This window comes from Chiloscyllium plagiosum, unplaced genomic scaffold, assembly GCF_037043375.1.
Source record: "Chiloscyllium plagiosum isolate Xiang-an unplaced genomic scaffold, Cpla_swu_hap1 HiC_scaffold_3, whole genome shotgun sequence".
Lineage (NCBI taxonomy): Eukaryota > Metazoa > Chordata > Chondrichthyes > Orectolobiformes > Hemiscylliidae > Chiloscyllium > Chiloscyllium plagiosum.
In genome coordinates this window covers 37,123,143-37,145,604 of record NW_028270141.1, presented here as the reverse complement: position 1 = coordinate 37,145,604, position 22,462 = coordinate 37,123,143, and the positions used below count along the sequence as shown (strand labels likewise).

General features: G+C 42.1%; 1 long non-coding RNA gene across 2 annotated transcripts; it reads right to left on the bottom strand.

Moving 5' to 3' along the window:
* Positions 1 to 1,318: 1,318 nt before the first annotated feature.
* Positions 1,319 to 20,379, bottom strand: LOC148150550 (uncharacterized). 2 transcript variants are annotated; one of them, XR_015752782.1, is made up of 3 exons: positions 20,329 to 20,379; positions 14,852 to 14,948; positions 1,319 to 2,435 (listed from the first exon to the last, which is right to left on the bottom strand). It is a non-coding gene; the product is annotated as an uncharacterized LOC148150550 (long non-coding RNA). The 2 variants fall into 2 exon arrangements; XR_015752781.1 differs by lacking the exon at positions 1,319 to 2,435 and adding an exon at positions 9,642 to 10,072.
* Between the last annotated feature and the right edge of the window lie 2,083 nt (positions 20,380 to 22,462).

Sequence of the window (22,462 nt, the reverse complement as noted above, 5' to 3'; positions counted from 1 at the left end):
TGTGCTTTTCCAGCAACACATTTTCAGCTCTGATCTCCAGCATCTGCAGTCCTCACTTTCTACTCCTACATCTTATTAACAGCCTCTTTCAGTGAGATTTATTCATGGCGCATCCTCACCACAGACTACTGAACAGTCCCTTGGATGAGCATAAGAATTGATGACAGCAATCTACCCCAAATGCAAGCCATGGGTGACTGGTAGCAAGGTATGATGTGTAATACAACATTGTATCAGCAACTGGCATTGATTCCTAATGCCACATTAACCATAACGTTGTAAGATTTTAAACCCTTGTTTGAGGGTTTTTTCAATAAAAGCATGCAATGCTGGAACTATTCATGCTACTGATGGCCAAGATATACAGACAAGGACCTGCTGAGCAGTTGGATATGTTATTCCTCTCCCTCTGATGAAGTTATTTTCTCTGATTTCTCATTCTTTGTCTATATCCACACAGGATTCCAGGATGCCAGGAAACACACAGAATCCAGCAAAATGGAAGTGTGCAGGATGAGTGCAGAGTGATCATCCTTTCTCCACACCCATTCCAACCACCTTCCCAATTCCACCTCTCTGCTAGGAGAATGAAGTTCATTCGGCCATACCTCACTGTAGAGGACAGAGATAGTAATGTTCTATATAGGTAAGTATATAAATTAGCTCACTGAACTGGAAGGTTTGCTTTCAGACATTTCGTTACCATGACTAGGTAACATCATCAGTGACAGTCTCTGGTGAAGCACTGGTGGTATGTCTCACCTCTCTATTTATAGGTCTTGGTTTCTTAAGATCGGTGATGTCATTTCCCATTCTTTTCTTCAAGGAAAGGTAGATCGGATCTAAATTGATGTGTTTATTGATGGAGTTCTGGTTAGAATGCCATGTCTCTAAGAATTCTCATGCATGTCTTTGTTTTGCCTATCCTAGGATGTGTGTGTTGCCCCAGTCAAAGTGGTGTCCTTCTTTGTCTGTATGTATGGAAACTACATAGTGGAACGCATCTTTTGTTGGCTATTTGGTGTTCATGTATCTTGGTGGCATGTTTCCTGTGAGTATGTCCGATGTAGTGTTTTTACAGTTCTTGCATGGTATCTTGTAAATGACGTTAGTTTTGCTGGTGGTATCTAATGGATCCTTTAGGTTCATTAGTCTCTAGTGATCAAATGTCTGAAGACAAACCTTCCAGCTCAGCGAGCTAACTCACGTACTTATCATCAACCTGAGCTACAAATCTTCTCAAAAAAACGTCCTATATAGGTGGCTGGGAATATCCATAAAGGTTGTTAGAAATAATGAACTGACAACATTCTGTTTCTGAAAATTTTGTTTTAATTAAATGAGTTCTGATAATCACAGTTAATGTGATCCTAGCTGATGTCATTACTAAACAAGTTATATCCCAGACAGGAACCTGGCCTGATTGATCATATATAGATTTGGTTCTGTTTAAACAAAGTGATCTCTCATTGAGAAGTAAGCATGCAATTCTACCAATTTCACTTTACCAATAAGACAAGTCTATTAACAAAATAAATTAAGATAATCTGGAATAAAGCAAGTCATCTACTTATAATACAAACACAAAAAGTAAACATACAGTAAAAGCATAATTCCATTAATCTTAAAGCACCCCTTTATACATTGAAAAGAAACAAAACAGCTTCTATATACTACCCATAACCCACCAGTATAGAGTACTCAAAATACCACTCATACAATACTCACACCAAAGTCCCTGTATTTTCTTAAAAAAAACCCACAAGGTCCTGAAGCCTCTGAATAATGTTCAGGACCTATACCTTGCTAAGTCACAAAAATTAAAATAAGCAAATATCTATCAATGATACACAAAACCCATTCACTCTGAAGGCAGGTCCCAGAAACTATATCAAAAGAAATCACCATGGCTACAGAAATACTTACAGGTTAATTATTAACTTTAGATACACAGAAAACCTACACATACCCAAAAACAGATATTCAGCAACAAATAATATTAAGTATGTGTATATATCACACTTTTTACAGCACGTAATTCATAACAGGAAGGACATTCATATATCAACTTGCTGATGTAATAAGTGAAGTGGTTGAAGAAAAATAACTAAGAACACCGAGTTTACTAAACAGAATATTAAATACTGTTATTACTTCTGTCAAAAGAGCTGATACTTTAAGCATTTTCACTGGATTGTTGTATTACATTTGTTTCCTCAAAGAATAAATCCCACAGATTGATAAAAATGAATAGAGCCTGCATGAAAACATACCCATCAATAACCAATTGAATTCCCATCCAGGTTCTTTAAAAACAACATCTGTTATTTTGACTGGCACTGTAGGCTGCTCCAGTTCTCTCATCAAAGTCCACGCCTTCTAACCTTAGCACTGAATCAGAGCTCAGTGCTGTAAATCTCCTCAATTTTCCTTAGCTGAAATTAAACAGAGTGAAATAGAAATAGATAGAAATTTATTGTCACCTGTATTTGTGAAAATATAGTAAAATGTGTTTTCGTCACCACAAAAACAGTGCCATTTAATTACATAAATAATGTTTTTTTTTAAAATGCGAAACAAATATCATTTTTTGTTCATTCCACAGCTTCTTGGTTTCATGAATCAGCCACTGACGAGGACCAGGGGCCTCTCAAAACTGCCAAGAACTGGGGGCCTGTCAAAACTGCTGAGGACCAGGGGCCTCTCAAAACTGTCAAAAACGGGGGCCTGTCAAAACTGCTGAGGACCAGGGGCCTCTCACAACTGTCAAAAACGGGGGCCTCTCAAAACTGTCCTCAGAACAGCCGAGGACTGGGCCCAGGTCTGACTGCTTTGATGGAAAGCCATCAACAGTTACATTAAACATCAGTGTCAAAAGAAGGCTGTCTCTGTGTTGATCTACAGCATGAATAAATTTCCTTAATTAGTTTCTAGAAGACTTATAAAGTGCTTTATTGAAAAGTGAGTTTATATTCTCATTGCAAACAACATACAGAAGAAAACTCCCACAAAATTGTAATACATAGCGATGCTTACTGTGTTATTCGCATTAAACAAGTGCACACTTATAATGCATTAAAAAGGAAGGCAGTGGCTCGGTGGTTAAATGTCACTGGACAAGGTAATCCAGAATCCAAGATTAATTTTCTGGGGACATGGTTTCAAATCCCATCACAACAAATGGTGAAATTTCACTTCAATACAATTCTGGAATAAGAAGCTAGGCTAAAGGCATACAGCCAGCATCAGTTGCTGTAAAAGCCCATCTGGTTTACAAACACCCTCCAGGGAAGGAAATCTACCACTCTTGCTTGGTCTAGCCTCCATGTGACTCCAGACCCACAGCAATATGGTTGACTCTTAACTCTAGGCACTTAGGGATAGGCAATAAATGCTGGCTTTGTCAGTGATGCCAGCATCCTGTAAACAAATAAAGAAAACTCATTTCATCTGATTCGAAAAAGAAACAAGTAATTATTTAAGGCTTAGCTATCTTTGATGTGCGGTTATGAATAAACGTGCTTGTCTCTATAAATGAATAAGCACTTGTGGGGGTTTAAATGTGTTGAATAGTCCTTCATTATTTACTTTATTAACAAAAAATTACTTAGCATATAGTTGAAGACCAGTTTCACTTTTTTTTAGGAAGGCCTTTTTTCCTGGGCAGTAGTTTTAATCTTACAAGCTGTGGTAAGTGATGTAACAATTGCAGAAGGCACAACTTGAGATGTTTAATCCAGTGACAGACATTTCAGCTGCAATTGTCAAATCTAGGACAGGATTTTCATTGCAAAAGCAGGTTGTGTATTTTGAGGACTTTCCCAGGTTGGCCCACACGTCCTGAGACATGTTGCTCGAGATCATAGCATCTTCATTCCGGGGACAAGGGTCTAGATGGAGCTGGGCCTGTTTCCCCAGATGTAGATTTCAGGTAAACACAGGGTTTATCAAGGGCCAAGGCAGGCTGGTTAAAAAGATTGCCTTGATTTGTTGTCATTTAACTATAATGTCAAATATCAGGCCTCCATGCCCGCACTCCTCACATTTCACCATCACATCCCCAACATCCACTCCCCATGAATCACATCCATAATGATTCAGGCTAATCCATGCATCTCACCCACTTCCATTCTGAGCTCAAAGCCTCTATGCCATCTAATGCCCCTCCACTTACAAGAAATGGTGCCTCATACCGTCATTACCAACCCACACTCGCAATAAGTGTTTAGATGCTCTATGCCATTTACTCCCCCAGCTCAACTCCATGCACTTTAGAGCTCCAGTAACAACTTATTGTTAATGCATGTTAATTCAAGCCTTTCCTTCCCCACAGACCATTACAGCTCTCATACCAACTTAGCACAAACTCATTTCAACTCCCCATCTACTACTTTTTTTCCTTTATTCTCCATGTCAACTCACCCAGTATTCACCAAAGACAGACCTCAGGAGACTTACTGAGATAAAAGTATGTATTTTCGAAATATGTGTTACAGATTTCAATAAATGAGAAAGAAAATAAAGACTTCAATGTATTTAAGTCACCATTTGTACAACATGGAAACAGACCCTTCAGTCCAACTCATCCATGCTGACCAGATATCCTAAATTAATCTAGTCCCATTTGCCAGCATTTGGCTCATTATCTCTCTAAACCCTTCCTATTCATATACCCATCCAGATGCCTTTTAAATGTTGTAATTATACCTGCCTCTGCCACTTCCTCTGGCAGCTCATTCCATACACGCACCACCCTCTGCGTGAAAAAAGTGACCCCCTAGATCCCTTTTATAACTTTACCCTCTCACCTTAAACCTATGCCCTCTAGTTTTGGGCTCCCTATCTTGGGGAAAAAATCCTTGGCTATTTACCCATCCATGCCCCGCATGATTTTATAAACCTCTATAAGGTAACCCCTTAACTTCCGATACTTCAGAGAAAATAGCCCCAGCCTATTCAGCCTCTCCCTTTGTGTCAAACTCTCTAATCCCAGCCGCATCCTTGTAAAATTTGCCAGAGCCCTTTTGAGTTCAACAACACCTTTCCTGTTGTAGGGAGACCAGAACTGAATGCAGGATTCCAAAAGTGGCCTAACTAATGTCCTGAAAAAGTTGCAAAATAGAAATCAGGTGGGTTCTGAGGAAAGGTCATTGGACCTGAAACTTTAACTCTGATTTCTCGCCGTAGATGCTGCTAGACCTGCTGAGCTTTTCCAGCAGACAGTGTGTGTATATGTGTGTGTGTGTGTGTGTGTGTGTAAATAAATAATTAACTTGTCAGTTCTATAAACTTTGGGCCTCCTTCTTGTGCATTTACATCTCCCTCATTAAGCTTGAAGCTCACATTGTATATATGTTGAGACCATTCCTAAAATAAAAATGGTGTTTCCATGTCTTGTGCACTGATTAAAATAACCCAGATAATTTATCATTCATACCTGTGTGCTACAGCCCCACACTACACTGGGTAACAGTGAAAATAAAATCTGCTAGCGCCATCTCCCCTACACCGATGCCTTCGCTGCTATGAGCCCTCGATGGAACTCACGAATGCAGGTGCCACCGATGCTGCCAACGACCCAAATTTGACTCCTGTGTGTTTGCCAGGATTTCTAGGGCTTATGCACTGAAGTTAAAAAAGACCAGTAAAAACCTGGCCACAAATAGTCATCCTCTCAGTACACTTATACAAAACGCTAATCTAATTTGAAGAGGTAATGTTAAATTCAAAACAAAAATGAAACATGATATTTGACAATACATTGAAAGGTCATTCAATTCAGTGGGCTTGTGACAGATCTTTGAAGGATACAACTAGATGGGTAATATATATTTCAAATCATTACTGATTTGATTTGTTGAATGCAAGGGATCAGTTAGAAGCAGAAAATGGTAAAATGTTGAAGTGTTTTATCTTGGAAAGCACACATTTTAATGAGTTTTGAAAACCACTCTGAAAGATTTGTCTCACATAAAGTTAATTTAAATAACTTCAATGCCATCTGTAAATTGAATTGTTTATTGATTTGATCTATACTCACTTTAGCAGTTAAATTGCCATCTGCATCACCCTTTTGATCATAATAAATGGTCAGACTTGGAAATGTTACAAATATGGTAATGCATGTGAATGCAAAACCTTTAAGGACTCACACAAATGTATCATGCTGATGTCCAGTTCCTAAGGAATCATTCAGATAGCTTGGCTCACAAGCTGATTATTAACATTTTTAGAAGACGTTATGTTGCAGACATAATGACTGAAATTGTCACATCACTATAGTTTCCTTTTTTGTAGTTTGCTAACAATGATTGCTTTAATCCTTTGTCCAAAAAATGGCCCTTTGCCAAGCGACAACTGGCTTTATTTGAACTTATTCTGTCTTATATTATAGCAACGTCGCTTTGCCACAGTTACTAGAAAGTCAAAATTGCTGACAGAAGAAGATATATGCAGCTCATAAGATGGAAACCTGGGAAGATTGACCCTAGGCAGACCCGATATTGGACTCAGGCCTCATTGACATCAGAATTACCAAGATACGCTCTCCTGTTGGTCATCCCAGACAGCTCAATGACAGTGCGTTACTGAAGAGTATTTTGTGATCTGCTGAAGTAAGGAAAAGGTGAAATGTGTTTGAGAACCATCTTAGTTCAACATCACCTTCATAACCATGAAGCAGCAAGGAAAAGCAAGATTATGTTGTGTGACATGACTTCCAGGAGAAAGTGAGGACTGCAGATGCTGGAGATCAGAGCTGAAAATGTGTTGTTGGAAAAGCGCAGCAGGTCTGGCAGCATCCAATGAACAGGAGAATCGACGTTTCGGGCATAAACCCTTCTTCAGGAATGAGGAAAGTGTGTCCAGCAGGCTAAGATAAAAGGTAGGGAGGAGGGACTTGGGGGAGGGGCGTTGGAAATGTGATAGGTGGAAGGAGGTCAAGGTGAGGGTGATAGGCCGGAGTGGAGTGGGGGCGGAGAGGTCAGGAAGAAGTTTGCAGGTTAGGAAGGCGGTGCTGAGTTCGAGGGATTTGACTGAGACAAGGTGGGGGGAGGGGAAATGAGGAAACTGGAGAAATCTGTGTTCATTCCTTGTGGTTGGAGGGTTCCTAGGCGGAAGATGAGGCGCTCTTCCTCCAACTGTCGTGTTGCTATGGTCTGGCAGTGGAGGAGTCCAAGGACCTACATGTCCTTGGTGTAGTGGGAGGGGGAGTTGAAGTGTTGAGCCATGGTGTGGTTGGGTTGGTTGGTCCGGGTGTCCCAGAGGTGTTCTCTGAAACGTTCCGCAAGTAGGCGGCCTGTCTCCCCAATATAGAGGAGGCCACATCGGGTGCAGCGGATGCAATAGATGATGTGTGTGGAGGTGCAGGTGAATTTGTGGTGGATATGGAAGTATCCCTTGGGGCCTTGGAGGGAAGTAAGGGGGGAGGTGTGGGCGCAAGTTTTGCATTTCTTGCGGTTGCAGGGGAAGGTGCTGGGAGTGGATGATGGGTTGGTGAGGGGTGTGGACCTGACGAGGGAGTCACGGAGGGAGTGGTCTTTTCGGAATGCTGATAGGGGAGGGGAGGGAAATATATCCCTGGTGGTGGGGTCCGTTTGGAGGTGGCGGAAATGACGGCGGATGATACGCTGTACATGGAGGTTGGTGGGGTGGTAGGTGAGGACCAGTGGGGTTCTGTCCTGGTGGCGGTTGGAGGGGCGGGCTCAAGGGCAGAGGAGTGGGAAGTGGAGGAGATGTGGTGGAGGGCATCGTCAACCAGGTATGGGGGAAATTGCGGTCTTTGAAGAAGGAGGCCATCTGGGTTGTACGGTATTGGAACTGGTCCTCCTGGGAGCAGATGTGGCGAATGCAATGTTGTCTCTTATCTCAAGAGGGTTGGAATATAAAAGCAGAGATGTACTACTAAGACTTTATAAAGCTCTGGTTAGGCCCCATTTGGAGTACTGTGTCCAGTTTTGGTCCCCACACCTCAGGAAGGACATACTGGCACTGGAACGTGTCCAGCGGAGATTCACATGGATGATCCCTGGAATGACAGGTCTAACATATGAGGAACGGCTGAGGATACTGGGATTGTATTCATTGGAGTTTAGAAGATTAAGGGGAGACTTAATAGAGACGTACAAAATAATACATGGCTTGGAAAAGGTGGATGCTAGGAAATTGTTTCAGTTAAACGAGGAGACTAGGACCCGTGGACACAGCCTTAGAATTAGAGGGGGTCATTTCAGAACAGAAATGCGGAGGCATTTCTTCAGCCAGAGAGTGGTGGGCCTGTGGAATTCATTGCCACGGAGTGCAGTGGAAGCCGGGACGCTAAATGTCTTCAAGGCCGAGATTGATAGATTCTTGTTGTCTCGAGGAGTTAAGGGCTACGGGGAGAACGCTGGTAAGTGGAGCTGAAATGCGCATCAGCCATGATTGAATGGCGGAGTGGACTCGATGGGCCGAATGACCTTACTTCCACTCCTATGTCTTATGGTCTTATGGTCTTATGGAGACGAAGGAATTGGGAATATGGGATGGCGTTTTTACAGGGGGCAGGATGGAAGGAGGTGTAGTCTAGGTAGCTGTGGGAGTCGGTTGGTTTATAGTAAATGTCCGTGTTGATTTGGTCGCCCGAGATAGAAATGGAAAGGTCTAGGAAGGGGAGGGAGGAGTCTGAGACGGTCCAGGTGAATTTGAGGTCAGGGTGGAAGGTGTTGGTAAAGTGGATGAACTGGTCAACCTCCTCGTGGGAGCACGTGGCAGCGCCGATACAGTCATCGATGTAGCGGAGGTTCTAGGAAGGGGAGGGAGTAGTTGCTATCTCGGCGCTGTCTTTTGCATCCGCCATCTATTGCATCCGCTGTACCCGATGCGGCCTCCTCTATATTGGGGAGACAGGCCGCCTACTTGTGGAACGTTTCAGAGAACACCTCTGGGACACCCGGACCAACCAACTCAACCACCCCGTGGCTCAACACTTCAACTCCCCCTCCCACTCCACCAAGGACATGGAGGTCTTTGGACTCCTCCACCGCCAGACCATAGAAACACAACAGTTGGAGGAAGAGCGCCTCATCTTCCGCCTAGGAACCCTCCAACCACAAGGGATGAACTCAGATTTCTCCAGTTTCCTCATTTCCCCTCCCCCCACCTTGTCTCAGCCAAATCCCTCGAACTCAGCACCGCCTTCCTAACCTGCAATCTTCCTGACCTCTCCGCCCCCAACCCACTTCGGCCTATCACCTTCACCTTGGCCTCCTTCCACCTATCGCATTTCCAATGCCCCTCCCCCAAGTCCCTCCTCCCTACCTTTTATCTTAGCCTGCTGGACACACTTTCCTCTTTCCTGAAGAAGGGCTTATGCCCGAAACGTCGATTCTCCTGTTCTTTGGATGCTGCGTGACATGACTTCCAGTCATGACTTCCATGACTTCCTCATTAGCAAATCGCAATTAGACTTAACCCCTTTTACTATGTGGGAGGGGATAACAGTGTTGGTGGGAGGCCAGTGAACAGAACTGGTGAGTGAAGGAGCAAGTGTTTAGGACAGGGCCTGCTAAGACCTGGCAACTCTCTTCAGCACTGTCGTGAAAGATGGCGGAACATCTCTACTCTTCCTGCTTCATACAGTTAGACACTTTTGAAAAAACACTCGCATTTTGTGGGTAGGTGTGATGTCTCGTTTAAGAACCATCAGTCTGCAGGATGTCAGCTGACCTTGGTGAGGGGAGGGTGCGTGGCAAACACTGTAGCACTCATGTCATTCCTGAAATATTCCGAGTGGTTTTTCGAATTTCTTGGCCTGCATGCTTACAAGTTCCGAAGTCTCCTCTAGTTTTTATGCCAATTGAACTGAATATCAGATGGTGTCTGAATAACCTGAATATGTCAAATTCTCTGAAAACAACATGATGTGATCCAACAGTTTTCAAGTCCGTGAAACAGAGCAAACCAAGTGCTGGGATGGTAGATTTGAAGGAATCAAAGCTGAAAACTAACTGTTATGATGGCAAAATGCTGCAGATTCTGTAAATCTGAAATCAAATCATAAAGTGCAGGAAAATCCCAGCTTGCCTGGCAGCATCTGTAGAGACAGAAACAGAGTTAACGTTTTGTATCCAGTATGATTCTTCTTCAGAATGGTTTGTTTCTCTTTAGAAAAAATAACTTTGCAAGTCTGCTCACCCCAACAAATACAGGCTCAGGAAATCCACGCAGTCGCAACTAGGAGTGGGACAAAATTCCATTCTACCACTTTCTCTGTGTTGTGACAGAAACATCAGCTATTTCCACTGAGAGACTAATACTCAGATGCATGGTCTGAAAGCTACTTAGAATGATCCAGTCAATCTGATCAATCAGTCATCTATCTTTCCAGTTGCATGGTGCATGCCAATTTGAGTCGGAAAAGTTTCATTTTGAAACTGATGGCTTGTAGGATGTAAGTTTACAGGGAATGTTTAGTATTCAACAGCAAAGAACCTTCATATGACAAGTTGCCAAGATTTGGCTTTGTAAAAATGTTTTCAGACAACACAGATTGCAAGGTGCCTTCCTAATAAAGTGGTAGCATTCTCACAACTGACCCCAAAGGTTTAGGATCTTACACCAGTAGAAGATCTAAGGGGACAACAGTATAGTACTGAGAGAGAGCAGTACTGCAGGAGAACTTAGCTGCAATAATAAGATAATACAGAGGAACCTCAATTACCTGGCATTTGATTATCCAAATTTCAGGTTATCCGGCAAGATCGCAAGGTCTTGGTGCTCGGCTAAACTATATTATCCAGCATTCGATAATCCGAAATTCGGTTAACCAAATGAAATACTGCCTGCCTGTGTCCTTCGGATAATTGAGGTTCCTCTGTATTTGTTGAGGGAAGCAGGATATTGACTGGAAAACCTGGGAAAAAGTGTCTAGTGTTTTTGCCTGTAATCAAATGCAGTAACATAACATACAGGTTTATAAATTTAGAAACACACAGAATAGAGCAGAGGTAGACAGTTCAGCCCCTCAAGCTTACTCTACCATTCAATAAGACCATGGCTCACCTGTTTGTGTTTTGAATTCTACACCTCCATCTACTCTGAGAACCATTGTACTAACAAGAAGCTGTCTACCTCTTTCTTAAAAACGTTTATTGATCCCACCTTCATCACATTCTGAGGCAGAGAGTTTCAAAGGCACACAATCTTCTGAGAGAGAAAAAAAAGCTTCTCAACTCCATCTTAAAAGGGGTGCCAGTTAATATTAAAACAATGCTCCTTGTTTTGGATTGACCCACAAAGGGAAGCATTGTTTCCATGACCATCTTGTCAAGGTTATTTATGATCTTATACCCTTCAACCAAAGTCACCTTTCACTCTTCTAAACACCAGTGGAACAAGTCCAGTATGATCAACCTATCGTCCTAAGATCATTCCAGATACATAAATCTAGTAAACGTCCTGTGAACCACCTCCAATACATTTATACCCTTCCTTAATAAGGAGACCAAAACTGCACATAGTACTCGAAATGTGGTCTCACTAGTGTCTGTGTAACTGAAGCATGTGCCTGTGTAACTGAAGCATTGTATCTTTATATTCAATTCCTCTAATAATAAAGGATAGCATTCCATTAGCCTCCTTGATTATGTACTGTATCTATAAACTAACATTCTGCGATTTATGCACCACAACACTTAAATCGCTCTGCACCTTTTTAATCCTCCAGCCAAAGTTAGCAACTTCACATTTTCCCACATCATACTCCATTTGCCAGATTTTTGGCCACTTATTCAATCTATCCCTTATGTTATCTTCAAAACATACCTTACAAGCTATTTTGGTGTCACCTCAAATTTAGCCACGTGCCTTTGCTCCCCTCATCTAAGTCGTTAATTTAAAGTGTTGAAGTCCCAGCACAGACCCTTTTGGGACTCTACTCATTACATTCTGCCATACACACAAACAGCCATGTGGAGCTGTCCTCTGTTTCCTGACAACCAGCCAATCTCCTACCTGATATGTTACCCACATCACTTGAGCTTATATTTTCCACAATAGCCTTTGTTATGACACCTTATTAAATGACACCTTTTAGAAATCCAAATACTGCCTATGTACAGGAGACCCTGGAGTCACAATCTTTCAAAGAACTTCAATAAATTAGTTAAATATGATTTCCTTTCGAAAAATCTATGCTGACTCTTCCTAATTACCTTGGTTTTTTTCTAAGTGTACAGCTACAATCTCTGAATTGTCATAGAGTCATACAGCACGGAAACAGATCCGTTGGTACAGCTCTTCCATGACAGCCAGACATCCAAATCTGACCTAGTCCCATTTGCCAGAATTTGGCCCATATCCCTTTAAACTCTTCCTATCCATGTACTCATCCGGATGCCTTTTAAATGTTGTAATTGAACCTGCCTTCACCACTTCCTCTGACAGCTCATTCCAGACATGCATCAACCTCAGTGGTTACCACTCATTTCCTTTTTAAATCTTTCCTCTCTCACCTTAAATCTATGCCCCCTATGCTGTGGATTCCCCTATCCAGAAAAAGACCTTTCCCATTTACCCTATCCATGCCCCTCATGATTTTATAAATCTCTATAACGTCATCCCTCAACCTCTGATGCTCCAGAGTTTAATGATTGATTCTAACATTGTCCCCATAATAACCATCAAACCAACTGGGCTGTAGTTTCCTGTCGTGCTCTTTTCTTGAAGAGAGTGGTTATATTTGCTACTTCCCAGTCCAATGTCTCATTGTCCAAATCTAGGAAAATCTGGAAAATGAACATGAATTCATCTGCCTCCATATTCACAACTTCTTTTAAGATCGCAGGATAAAGTTCTTCTGGACCTGGGGCTTGTCAGCTCATAGCTCCTTCAGTTTGCTCAGTGCCATTCCCCTTGTGATTGTAATTTCATTAAGTTCCTTTCTCCCTTCCACCTTCTGATTTACAGCCATGACTTGAATGTTTTCTTCATCACAACATTAAGGAAGAAGTGAAACACTTGTTGATTTCATCTGCCATTTCCCTGTTATCGACTATTAATTCCTCATTCTCACTTTCTGAGGGACCAACAATCACTTCACTTATTCTTTTCCATTTTAAATACCCATAGAAGCTCTTGCCATCCATTTTAATATTTCTAGCTAGCTTCCTCTTATATGTAAATTCCTTCCTCCTGATTAACCTTTGAATCATTCTTTACCATTCTTTGTAAGTATGGTAGAAATGTGGCACTGAAAAAGCACAGCAGGTCAGGCAGCATCCGAGGATCAGGAGAGTCGACATTTTGGGCATAAACCCTTCATCAGGAATGATTGATAAAAGGCTTATGACCGAAACATCGAGTTTCCTGCTCCTTGGATGCTGCCCAACCTGCTGTACTTTTCCAGCGCCGCACTTTCCAACTCTGATCTCCAGCATCTGAAGTCCTCGCTTTCTCCTAGTCTTTCTAAGCATGGTGTGTCAAACATGTAGCAGTGAATGTGATCTTGAATCCATGTACCAAGATCTGAATTTCATTACTTAAAGATGGAATTTGAAGGCACTGGGAGGTTTTGTATAAAGATTACAATTGTAAAAGATGGCCTCAGAATTCTGCTTTAGAATCTCCTAATTTGCTCTACTTCTAGGGATGTGGGAGTAGGGTGTTGGTGAGACCAGGGGTCATCAGATTCGAAGCATTAATACCTTGTTTCTCTCCTCAGATGCTGAAGAACTGCTGAGTTTCTCCCAGCACTTTCTGTCTTTGTTCCTTTATATCCTGCATTGTGTAATGTTAGTGAGCCCTTTCACGTACAAACTACCTTGTACAACAATTACTTGTCTTGCTGCAATCAATTTGCTGTGATTAGCACTTCTGAACCAATTTATATTGTCATATTTGGTAAACTAGCGTCAATGCTATAAACAAATATCAAAGCAATTATCAGGTATTTTCTCCATCCAATATTCACATAACAACACTGAATTCCTAGTCAGCCATTACCACTTTCCTTACAGTTTATAAGACCCAGCTCAATTTTGCAATTTAGGGCTCCTTGAAATCACTGCATTTAAATTGGACCTGAGAATCAACATCTACTGCAATTGCAAACCTTGCAGAATAGGTTACCTCAGTTGTTTTGGACATAACAAATTGACTGGTGCAGCAGGTGTGTCCAGTGCTAGGCCAGAACCTTGGCGTATTATAAAAGTTGTATGTCTTAGTCACTTTCCCACCAACGTCATACAGATGGGATCTGAGCTGTATTTCAATATTCTGACAAATATGTTTTGGGGGATCAAACTGTTTATTAATCCTCTCCCTTAATTTTTTACTGATTATCTCTGTAGATCTAGACATGAATGATGTTTTATTTTGTTTTGAATTGTTTTACATTTAACCCAGTTCAAATCAAGCTTGATTTACAAAATATTATACATTATTCTCAATCTTCTGACTGTGCAAATTGTTCTTTCCAAATGATGAAGGAAGAGGCCTGATCTCAAGTTGTGCCTAAACATGATTGATTATTGGGGGTTATGTTATGTTCAGAGTAATTCTTCATCTGACACTAGCCAGTTAAAAAGCTCAAGTCAATGAATGATTAGTACCATCAGATTTAAATAATATCACCTGAATGATGAATATTACTGAACCAATCTTCTATCTTTAGAAAATAATCTTTAGCCTTTGGATTGTTAAATTAATTAACCTCCTTCCAGTGACAGGATTATCCATTCATCTTTCATTTTGAACTTAATTCACCTTACGCAAGTCTGAGGATCCATGGTCTGGCTTCACTTATGTCACTCTCTGATCTCACCCTTCAGTTGGCTAGTACAGACAGCTTCCAAATGTTGTATTGAGGTCCTACCTGTCTCTGGTGTTATGAAGGATGGGACTGAACTCATTGCTGTGGAATGTTCAAAGTAGTTGGACTGTTCCATATCACCTGTCCCTCGTGGATACATCTGTAAAGAAAAACACCTTGGACCACAAGTTCATCAGGAAATGGTCAGGAAGCAGCCTGCTTGAGACTATGTGGGAAAAGGAGAGGGTGGATCCTGTTGTGTGGTTCCCTGAGCAGACTGTGAAACTCATTGGGAAGATAGTGTCAAAACCTGAACTTTCCAACAAACAGCAAAACATCACTCAGCTGATGGTGAGAAGAGCACTACCTGTGAGATTCTTTATGTATGCCCGGTCTGTTTGCGCCATTGCATGCTGCCCTCAAAGCAGCAGTGGCAGGGTAGAAACTGTCACACACCTTCTGGAATGTACCTTTGCAAAGGAAGTCTGCAGAAAGATGCAGTGGTTTTCATCAAGGTTCGTCCCGAGCAGCTCCTTAATGCGGGATTCTGAGCTCTATGGTCTGGGGGATGCACACCGAGACAAACATTGACTCTGCCTGGAGGACCATCAGCTTGGTCAAAGACACTGTTTGGTCTGCCCAAATCTGTTGGTCTTCCAAAACAAGGAGTTGACCTCAACCGAATGTTGCAGACTGGCACATTCCAAGATCCAGGACTACGTGCTGAGGGACACCTGCAGCCAAGGTGCAGTGGAGAAAGACCACCATCTAAAGTCTTTTCTGCCAAAGTTAAATAGGGGTCTGTTTGGTTCTCAGACACTGTGGTGCCTCATTTAACTGTAAATATAGTGATGCGTAAGTAAAAAATGCCTTTGGTTTGTTTTAATGAATAAACTCCAACGTTTATTTGTTCCTCCATTTGCTGCTGTACAGAATAGAACTGTTTCAGTGACTATGTACATATATAAAGATAGTTATGAAGATAGCATATAAAGATAGAATAAAGTACAGTTTTGAAATAAAACAGGACAGCCTCACAAGCCAATGTATATTACTCCATGTCTTTTTGCACTGTGCCTGGGAAAGGTCTTTTCTGGACATTTCTTACATAATGAAGAGAACCCAGGAAGGCGAAAAGAAAGGCAATTGCTTCTGTAAGGACACAGAGAGAAGAAAGCTGTGCTCCTCATCACTGATTGCTACAAACCATGGCTACTGCTTTTATTATTGATTATCAATCTGCAACACTGATTGAGCTGAAAGGTTGGGAATAATCTGGAGCATTATATTGTAATTTTAAAGCGAGATTAGTGTCCAACAGACACTTGACTCATCAGAAAGACACTGTAGTCCTAATGGCAATAGCACTTCTCCCAAACAAAACTGACAAATGTGGAATGTGGCTGTTAGTGGGACCCAGAGAATAGCTTTACATCTAGCAAGACAAACGCTGAGATGGTTCTCACAACCATCCTTTCTAATTTTTCATTTTTTTTAACGCAATGTACAAAAGTGACATTTTTATGTTCTATCAAATGTTACCCCCTGAGGGATCTGAGTTATGGATAATGGCTTCTCAGACTGTTTAGATTAGACTAGATTCCCTACAGTGTGGGAGCAGGCTTTCGGTCCAATAAGTCCATATCAACCCTCCATAAAGTAACCTGCCCAGACCCATTTCCCTCTGACTAATGCACCTAACACTATGGGCAATTCACCTGATGTGCACATCTTTGGATTGTGGGAGAAAACCAGAGCACCCGGAGGAAGACCACACAGATATGAGGAGAATGTGCAAACTCCATACAGACAGTCGCCCAAGGCTGGAATCGAACCTGGGTCCCTGAAGCTGTGAGGCAGCAGTGCTAACCCCTGAACCACTGTGCTACCATAATCATTGCATGAATACATTTCATGCAAACACAAATTTTCCAAAACTTCATTTTCTGCCATTAACTTCCACATTAAAGTTTCTTCTTCGAGCATCTCCACATGTCCCTGACCACTCCAGCCCTGGATGATAGGGTGCTGTGCTCAGTACTAAACTGGGGATTATCACACCTACAGATTGCTCAACATCTCATATTCTGTTCCTTTCTCTGATCTTTTTCATCCTCCTCCACTGATCTTAAACCACAAATATAATTGACAAACATAATTGTCATGGTTCTGGTTGCCATTTGGCCAATTGTGTTTTCACTGTCTGTCCAAATGAGTGACTCACGAGTTGCCATTTGAAAGTTTCTACCCATAACCCTAAGCATCCTTGCTTTACAGATAACTATCGAATGCTTTTTAGAACTCTTCTCTTCCAAACAATTCTCTGTTTCCTGACACTCAGCCAATTTTATCACCATGTTGCTCCAGTTTCTTTTAGTCCATGAGTTATCACTTTGCTCATAGGTCTGTGATGCTGCACTCGGCGAAATGTCTTTGGAGGTCCATGTACATCACATCAACTCTCTTTGTCAAATCTTCAAAGACCTGAATACTTTAGTAATTATGATTTTCCTTCAGGAAATCTGTGTTGACTGCTGGCTTTTCTTAACTAACCAGTATTTGTCCAAGCAATGTTAAATTTTTCCTGAGTTATTTTTTCAAAAAGATTTTGCACCATCAAGGCGAAATTGACTGGCCTGTAGTTGCTGGAATTGAACAGAACACAATCTACTTTTGCAATAAATGCAGTCGGTAACATTTTGCTAAAATGATAATCCTGTGTTGAAATATTGGGGGCAGTTTTCCACCCCCTTGAACAGAATGGCCAGTGACGAGAAAGTTGAGAAAATGCAGCAAAAATGGGAAAAGAAAGATTCTAGAATTAGACTGAGAAATTCCAATTCCTTAAGGTTTAAACAGTAAGTGCCGCACGAATGAGCAATGCTCTTATTTCCATGAATTTTCACACACTATTATCTAATCACCTCATTTGCTTAGCACCCAGTTCTCCCCTGCATTGAGAAACTAGGTGGCCCAAGTTGCTGGAGGTCAGTGAGATAACCTGGCTCTAACATTTGCTGCTTGCCTCTCCTGGCCTTCAGACAGCTCTGCCTTCATCACAATAACGGCCGCCCTCCTCCCAAAATGTTCCATGGACACCATCCTCCACCACACTTCATCCAAGCAAGTTATCATCACCAAACCACCAACCTCACCCCATTATCATTCCTGCTTTTGGACCAACACACAGACCAATTCTGACCTTCAGGATCTTCACTTTGGAGCTCAAAGACCCTTGCTTTAATGACAGGGACACACCTGCATGTGTATAGGATGAATTTTAATGGCTCTTTGCATATTTTCTTAGCTCTGCATCATGTTGTACTTACTCGGAGTTTGATGAGCTTTTTAGTGAAGAGGGAGAGATGGGCAACTTTTTGCGACTTGGACCCCTGAACAGTCAAAGAGGGTGAATGTGTTATTGAACTGCACCATGCTACATCAATGTCGCACCAATAGCAGGTACCAACAGTTTACCTGGAAAACGCACTACATGTGCTTCAACCAAATGGCTGTGCTCAAAACTCGAAGGAGCTCAGTCCTTGGTGGAGTCAAATGGGAAAGGGGATAACATCATATTCAGTCAAGGGACTCATGTGATTGCAGTCCAGGCAGTTGGCAAGAGTCAGCCTGGAAAGTCAGATGTAACCAGTCTGGAGATTACAGGTAGGTCCATCAGCGAACTGTAGAGATATCTGTCCAGGATGTGGGTCAATTTCTCCTGCAATAAGACAAAGGCAGGGATTTTTTTGCTTACGAAGTGAATGGAAGTTCAGGTATATCATTTCAGTTGAATGACACTGTAATCTTTTGCTATAAATTACTCAGAGTAATAGGGATGTGGAATGTACTGCCTGCAATGGTAGTAGACTCACCAACTTTAAGGGCATTTAAATGATCATTGGATAAACATCTGGATGCAAATAGAATAGTGTAAGCTAGGTGGGCAACAGATTGGTTCCACAGGTTGGTGCAACATCGAGGGCCGAAGAGCCTGTACTGCACTGTAATGTTCTATGTTCTATGTTCTAGTGGTGTTGCAGGAGCAGGACAGGTGGTGAGGTGCCCCCGGTGAGTGAGTAAGAATTGCAAAGGGCAGAAACCGTTAATAGTTGGAAGAATGAGGAGGGTGCGAGTGTTGAGTGAACATCATGCTTGCTATAATGGAGAGTTGTAGTCCAAAAGTAGTGAAATATGTGTACAGCGGCAGAGTTAGACTGAGTGATAGCTCTGTGTGTGTGAGCTGGCAGAGAGTAGATGCTGACAGCTGACCTGTGGAACACAGAAGATCACTAACCTTCTCCCCACACTGCTCTGTGTTGAGTTTCACATGGGATACTGAGCTGACCTGAGCCAGATATTGGTGGTATGACCTTTTTAGCTGGTCCACAAAAAAACAGCACTGCCCTCCCTCTTCTTGGGTCCCTGTGAGCAACTGAGGAGCTAACTCACTTTCTGGACCAATTATCTGGAGATAATGGTTCAGGACTGAAGCGGCTGAAGTGGTGTACAGCTGGGATTTAAGAATGACACCAGCAATGAGAGAGGTGGTACAGTGACTCAGTGTTTAGCACTGCTGCCTCATAGCACCACGCCCAAGGTTCGATTCCACCCTCAGGTGGCTCTCTGTGTTGAGTTTGCACATTCTCCCCCTACCTGCATGGGTTTCCTCTGGGTGCTCTGGTTTACTCCGACAGTGTAAAGGTATGCAGGTTAGGTGGATTGCCGAACATATCCAGGTATGTGCAAGTTAGGTGGGTTAGCCATGGGAAATGCAGGGTTAAAGGGATAGGTTAGCCAGGGCCAGGAGTATGCTCTTTGGACTCGATGGGCCAAATGGCCTGCTTCCACATTGTAGGAATTCTATAAATTCAATGTCCTGGCAGCAGGGAGCACATTCCTTGTTCTGTAGCATGATCCCATAGACAAGCACCGAAGAGGCTGCTTGCAAAGTTAAAGAGAGCAAGTGCAGAAGATTGTTTGAGGAAAATTGACAAGGGCCATGGCAAATGAACTTCACTCTTCATCGAGAAACTGAAATGTTCAGGCTTGCAAGCAGCCACATACAGAATAGTTTAGATTCCCTAGAGTGTGGAAACAGGCCCTTCGGCCCAACTAGTCCACACCGACCCTCCGAAGAGTATCCCACCTCCTCTTGACTAATGCACCTAACAACTATGGACAATTTACCATAGCCAATCTTTGGAGTATGGGAGGAAACCCACGCAGACACAGGGAGAACATACAAGCTCCACATAGACAAGTCGCCCAAGGCTGGAATCGAGCCTGGGACGCTGGTGCTGTGAGGCAGCAGTGCTGACCACTGAGCCATGGTGCCACCCTTCCAGTTGGAGCCCAGAAGACCAAATATATGTCTACAGCGGCTTTGGTATAAAGTGAATAAACGTATCGCGCAATAATGTCTCCTTCTGTCATTCAATCATCTGCCACGTCTTAAAGAAAGGATTGATCATAACAAACATAATGCTCTAGAAATTACTGGCAATTAACATGCACCAAGCCCTGGAATTTCTACAAACCTTTTTAGATGTCAGTCTTTTACAGTTCAGATTTATGCTGTAATTATTTTCATCTGTGGTCTCTGGGAAAAAGAATTATTAAGATATATCATGTACGGAAGAGCTTCTGCTAAAATGGCCATGCAAATTACAATGGCTGATTAACCTGCATTGCTCAGTATAATGCTGGCAGCATGCTGACTTCATGCTAGCTGTCTATGATGAAGATTTCTGCTTTCAGGCTGTGCAACACTATTACATAGATTGGTTGCACACAGCAGCTCCCATTACTGTTACTAGTAGCTACTCCTGTTAGGTGGTGTGTTGTCTTGAAATGCCACACTGTCAATTGTACCATCCTCAAGCATCCACTGATGCTTGCCTGCTGTGACTCTTTAGCATCAGTTATCCAACCAAGACAACTCTTTCTTCTTCCCTTCACATTGTCAGCTCAAATCAAAAAGCCAAAATACTGGCATCTTCTTTCTGGATGTCATGTTTTATGAGTTATTTTTATCTTACAATTGCAAGTACCTAGATTGCTCAATGATTTATATATCAAATGTTAGTGTAAGGCCTCTATCTCTTTCATTTGAAAATGTAGATTACCTTTAGGTCCTAAATGATGCTGACAACATTGGTCTCCACATTGTTGAAATGGTATATTAAGAGTAAAGATGTAGTATTGATGGGAGAAACAGTCCACTTCTGCATTACAACTCATGGTCTTAGTACTCTTGTATGCTAATAATGCTGCATTAGTTGGTCAGGTAGAAGACACACTCTAAAGACTCATGGATCATTTATCCCACACATGTGATATATCTTTCCTCACCTTTGGTTTCAAAGAAACACATATTAATGGAGAGGGCGATATGTCTCCACCACTGACCAGACTTATGACTGGAAGTGTTTTTGCTATCTTAGGGTAATAATATCAGACAGCCTCTATTGATGAACAGGGCAACCTGTGCAATGGAAATGTAGCCACCAATTTTTCCCTACTGAAACAGGCACAGAAAAACAGCAAACTGACCCACAGTTCCAAGGTGCTAATTTCCAAGAGCTTTTTTGTCAGCACATTGGGCTTAGTTTGAACACTACCTGGACTAACCACATCTACCAAAAAGGTCAGGCAGCATCTGAGGAGCAGGAGAATCATCGTTTCAGGCTGGAGCCCTTCATCGGCCCAAAACGTCGATTCTCCTGCTCCTCGGATGCTGCCTGAACTGCTGTGCATTTCCAGCAACACACTCTCAACTCTGATCTCCAGCATCTGCAGACCTCACTTACACCTACCAAAAATACAAGCTTAATAATTTCCATCTCCATTGTCATCACATGAAATGATAACATCACGAATGCAGATGCCTCTTCAAGGGAAAAGACAGGTAGTGTTAATCTAGTAATGAAGGCTTCACTGGTTGTTTGTGATGTAAGGTGTGTGATTGATCTGTATTTTAATGTCATTTTCAGAATTTGAATTCCAAACTAGCGACATATGGGTGATGATTACTTTTGTGAAGGGATTTAAAAAATAAGGTCAGACAGTATCTTCCAGAACCATGACCTTATTCAGTATATCTCAAGAAAGTAGGTGATTTCAAAGCTCTCGGATTATTAATGGGAGAGTGTTGATAGCATGAGTTTGTGGCAGGCAGTGTAAATATTGAAGGCATTAGTTTGCTTTTTATTTAAAATAATTAAAAATTAATTTTATCTGCAGTTAGCTAGCGGAAATTGCCCAAGTATCTCCTGTACATAAAAGCAGGTCAAATCCAACCCAGTCAATTGTCATTCCCATCAGTCTACACGCGATCATCACTAAAGTGATGGAAGGTATCATCAACAGTGCTATCAAGCAGCACTTGTTCATGCTCTTCGGAGGGTCAGTGTGGACTTGTTGGGCTGAAGGGCCTGTTTCCACACTATAAGTAATCTAATCTAATCTAATCAGTGATGCCCAGTTTGGGTTCCACCAGGGCCATTCAGCTTTGGACCTTATTATAGCCTTGGTTCAAGCTGAATTCTAGAGTGACAGCCCTTGACTGCATTCGACTGAGTGTGGCATCAAGGACCCCTAGCAAAACTGGAATCAATGGGTGTTGGGGGGCAAACCCTCCACTGGTTGGAGTCATACCTGGCACATAGGAAG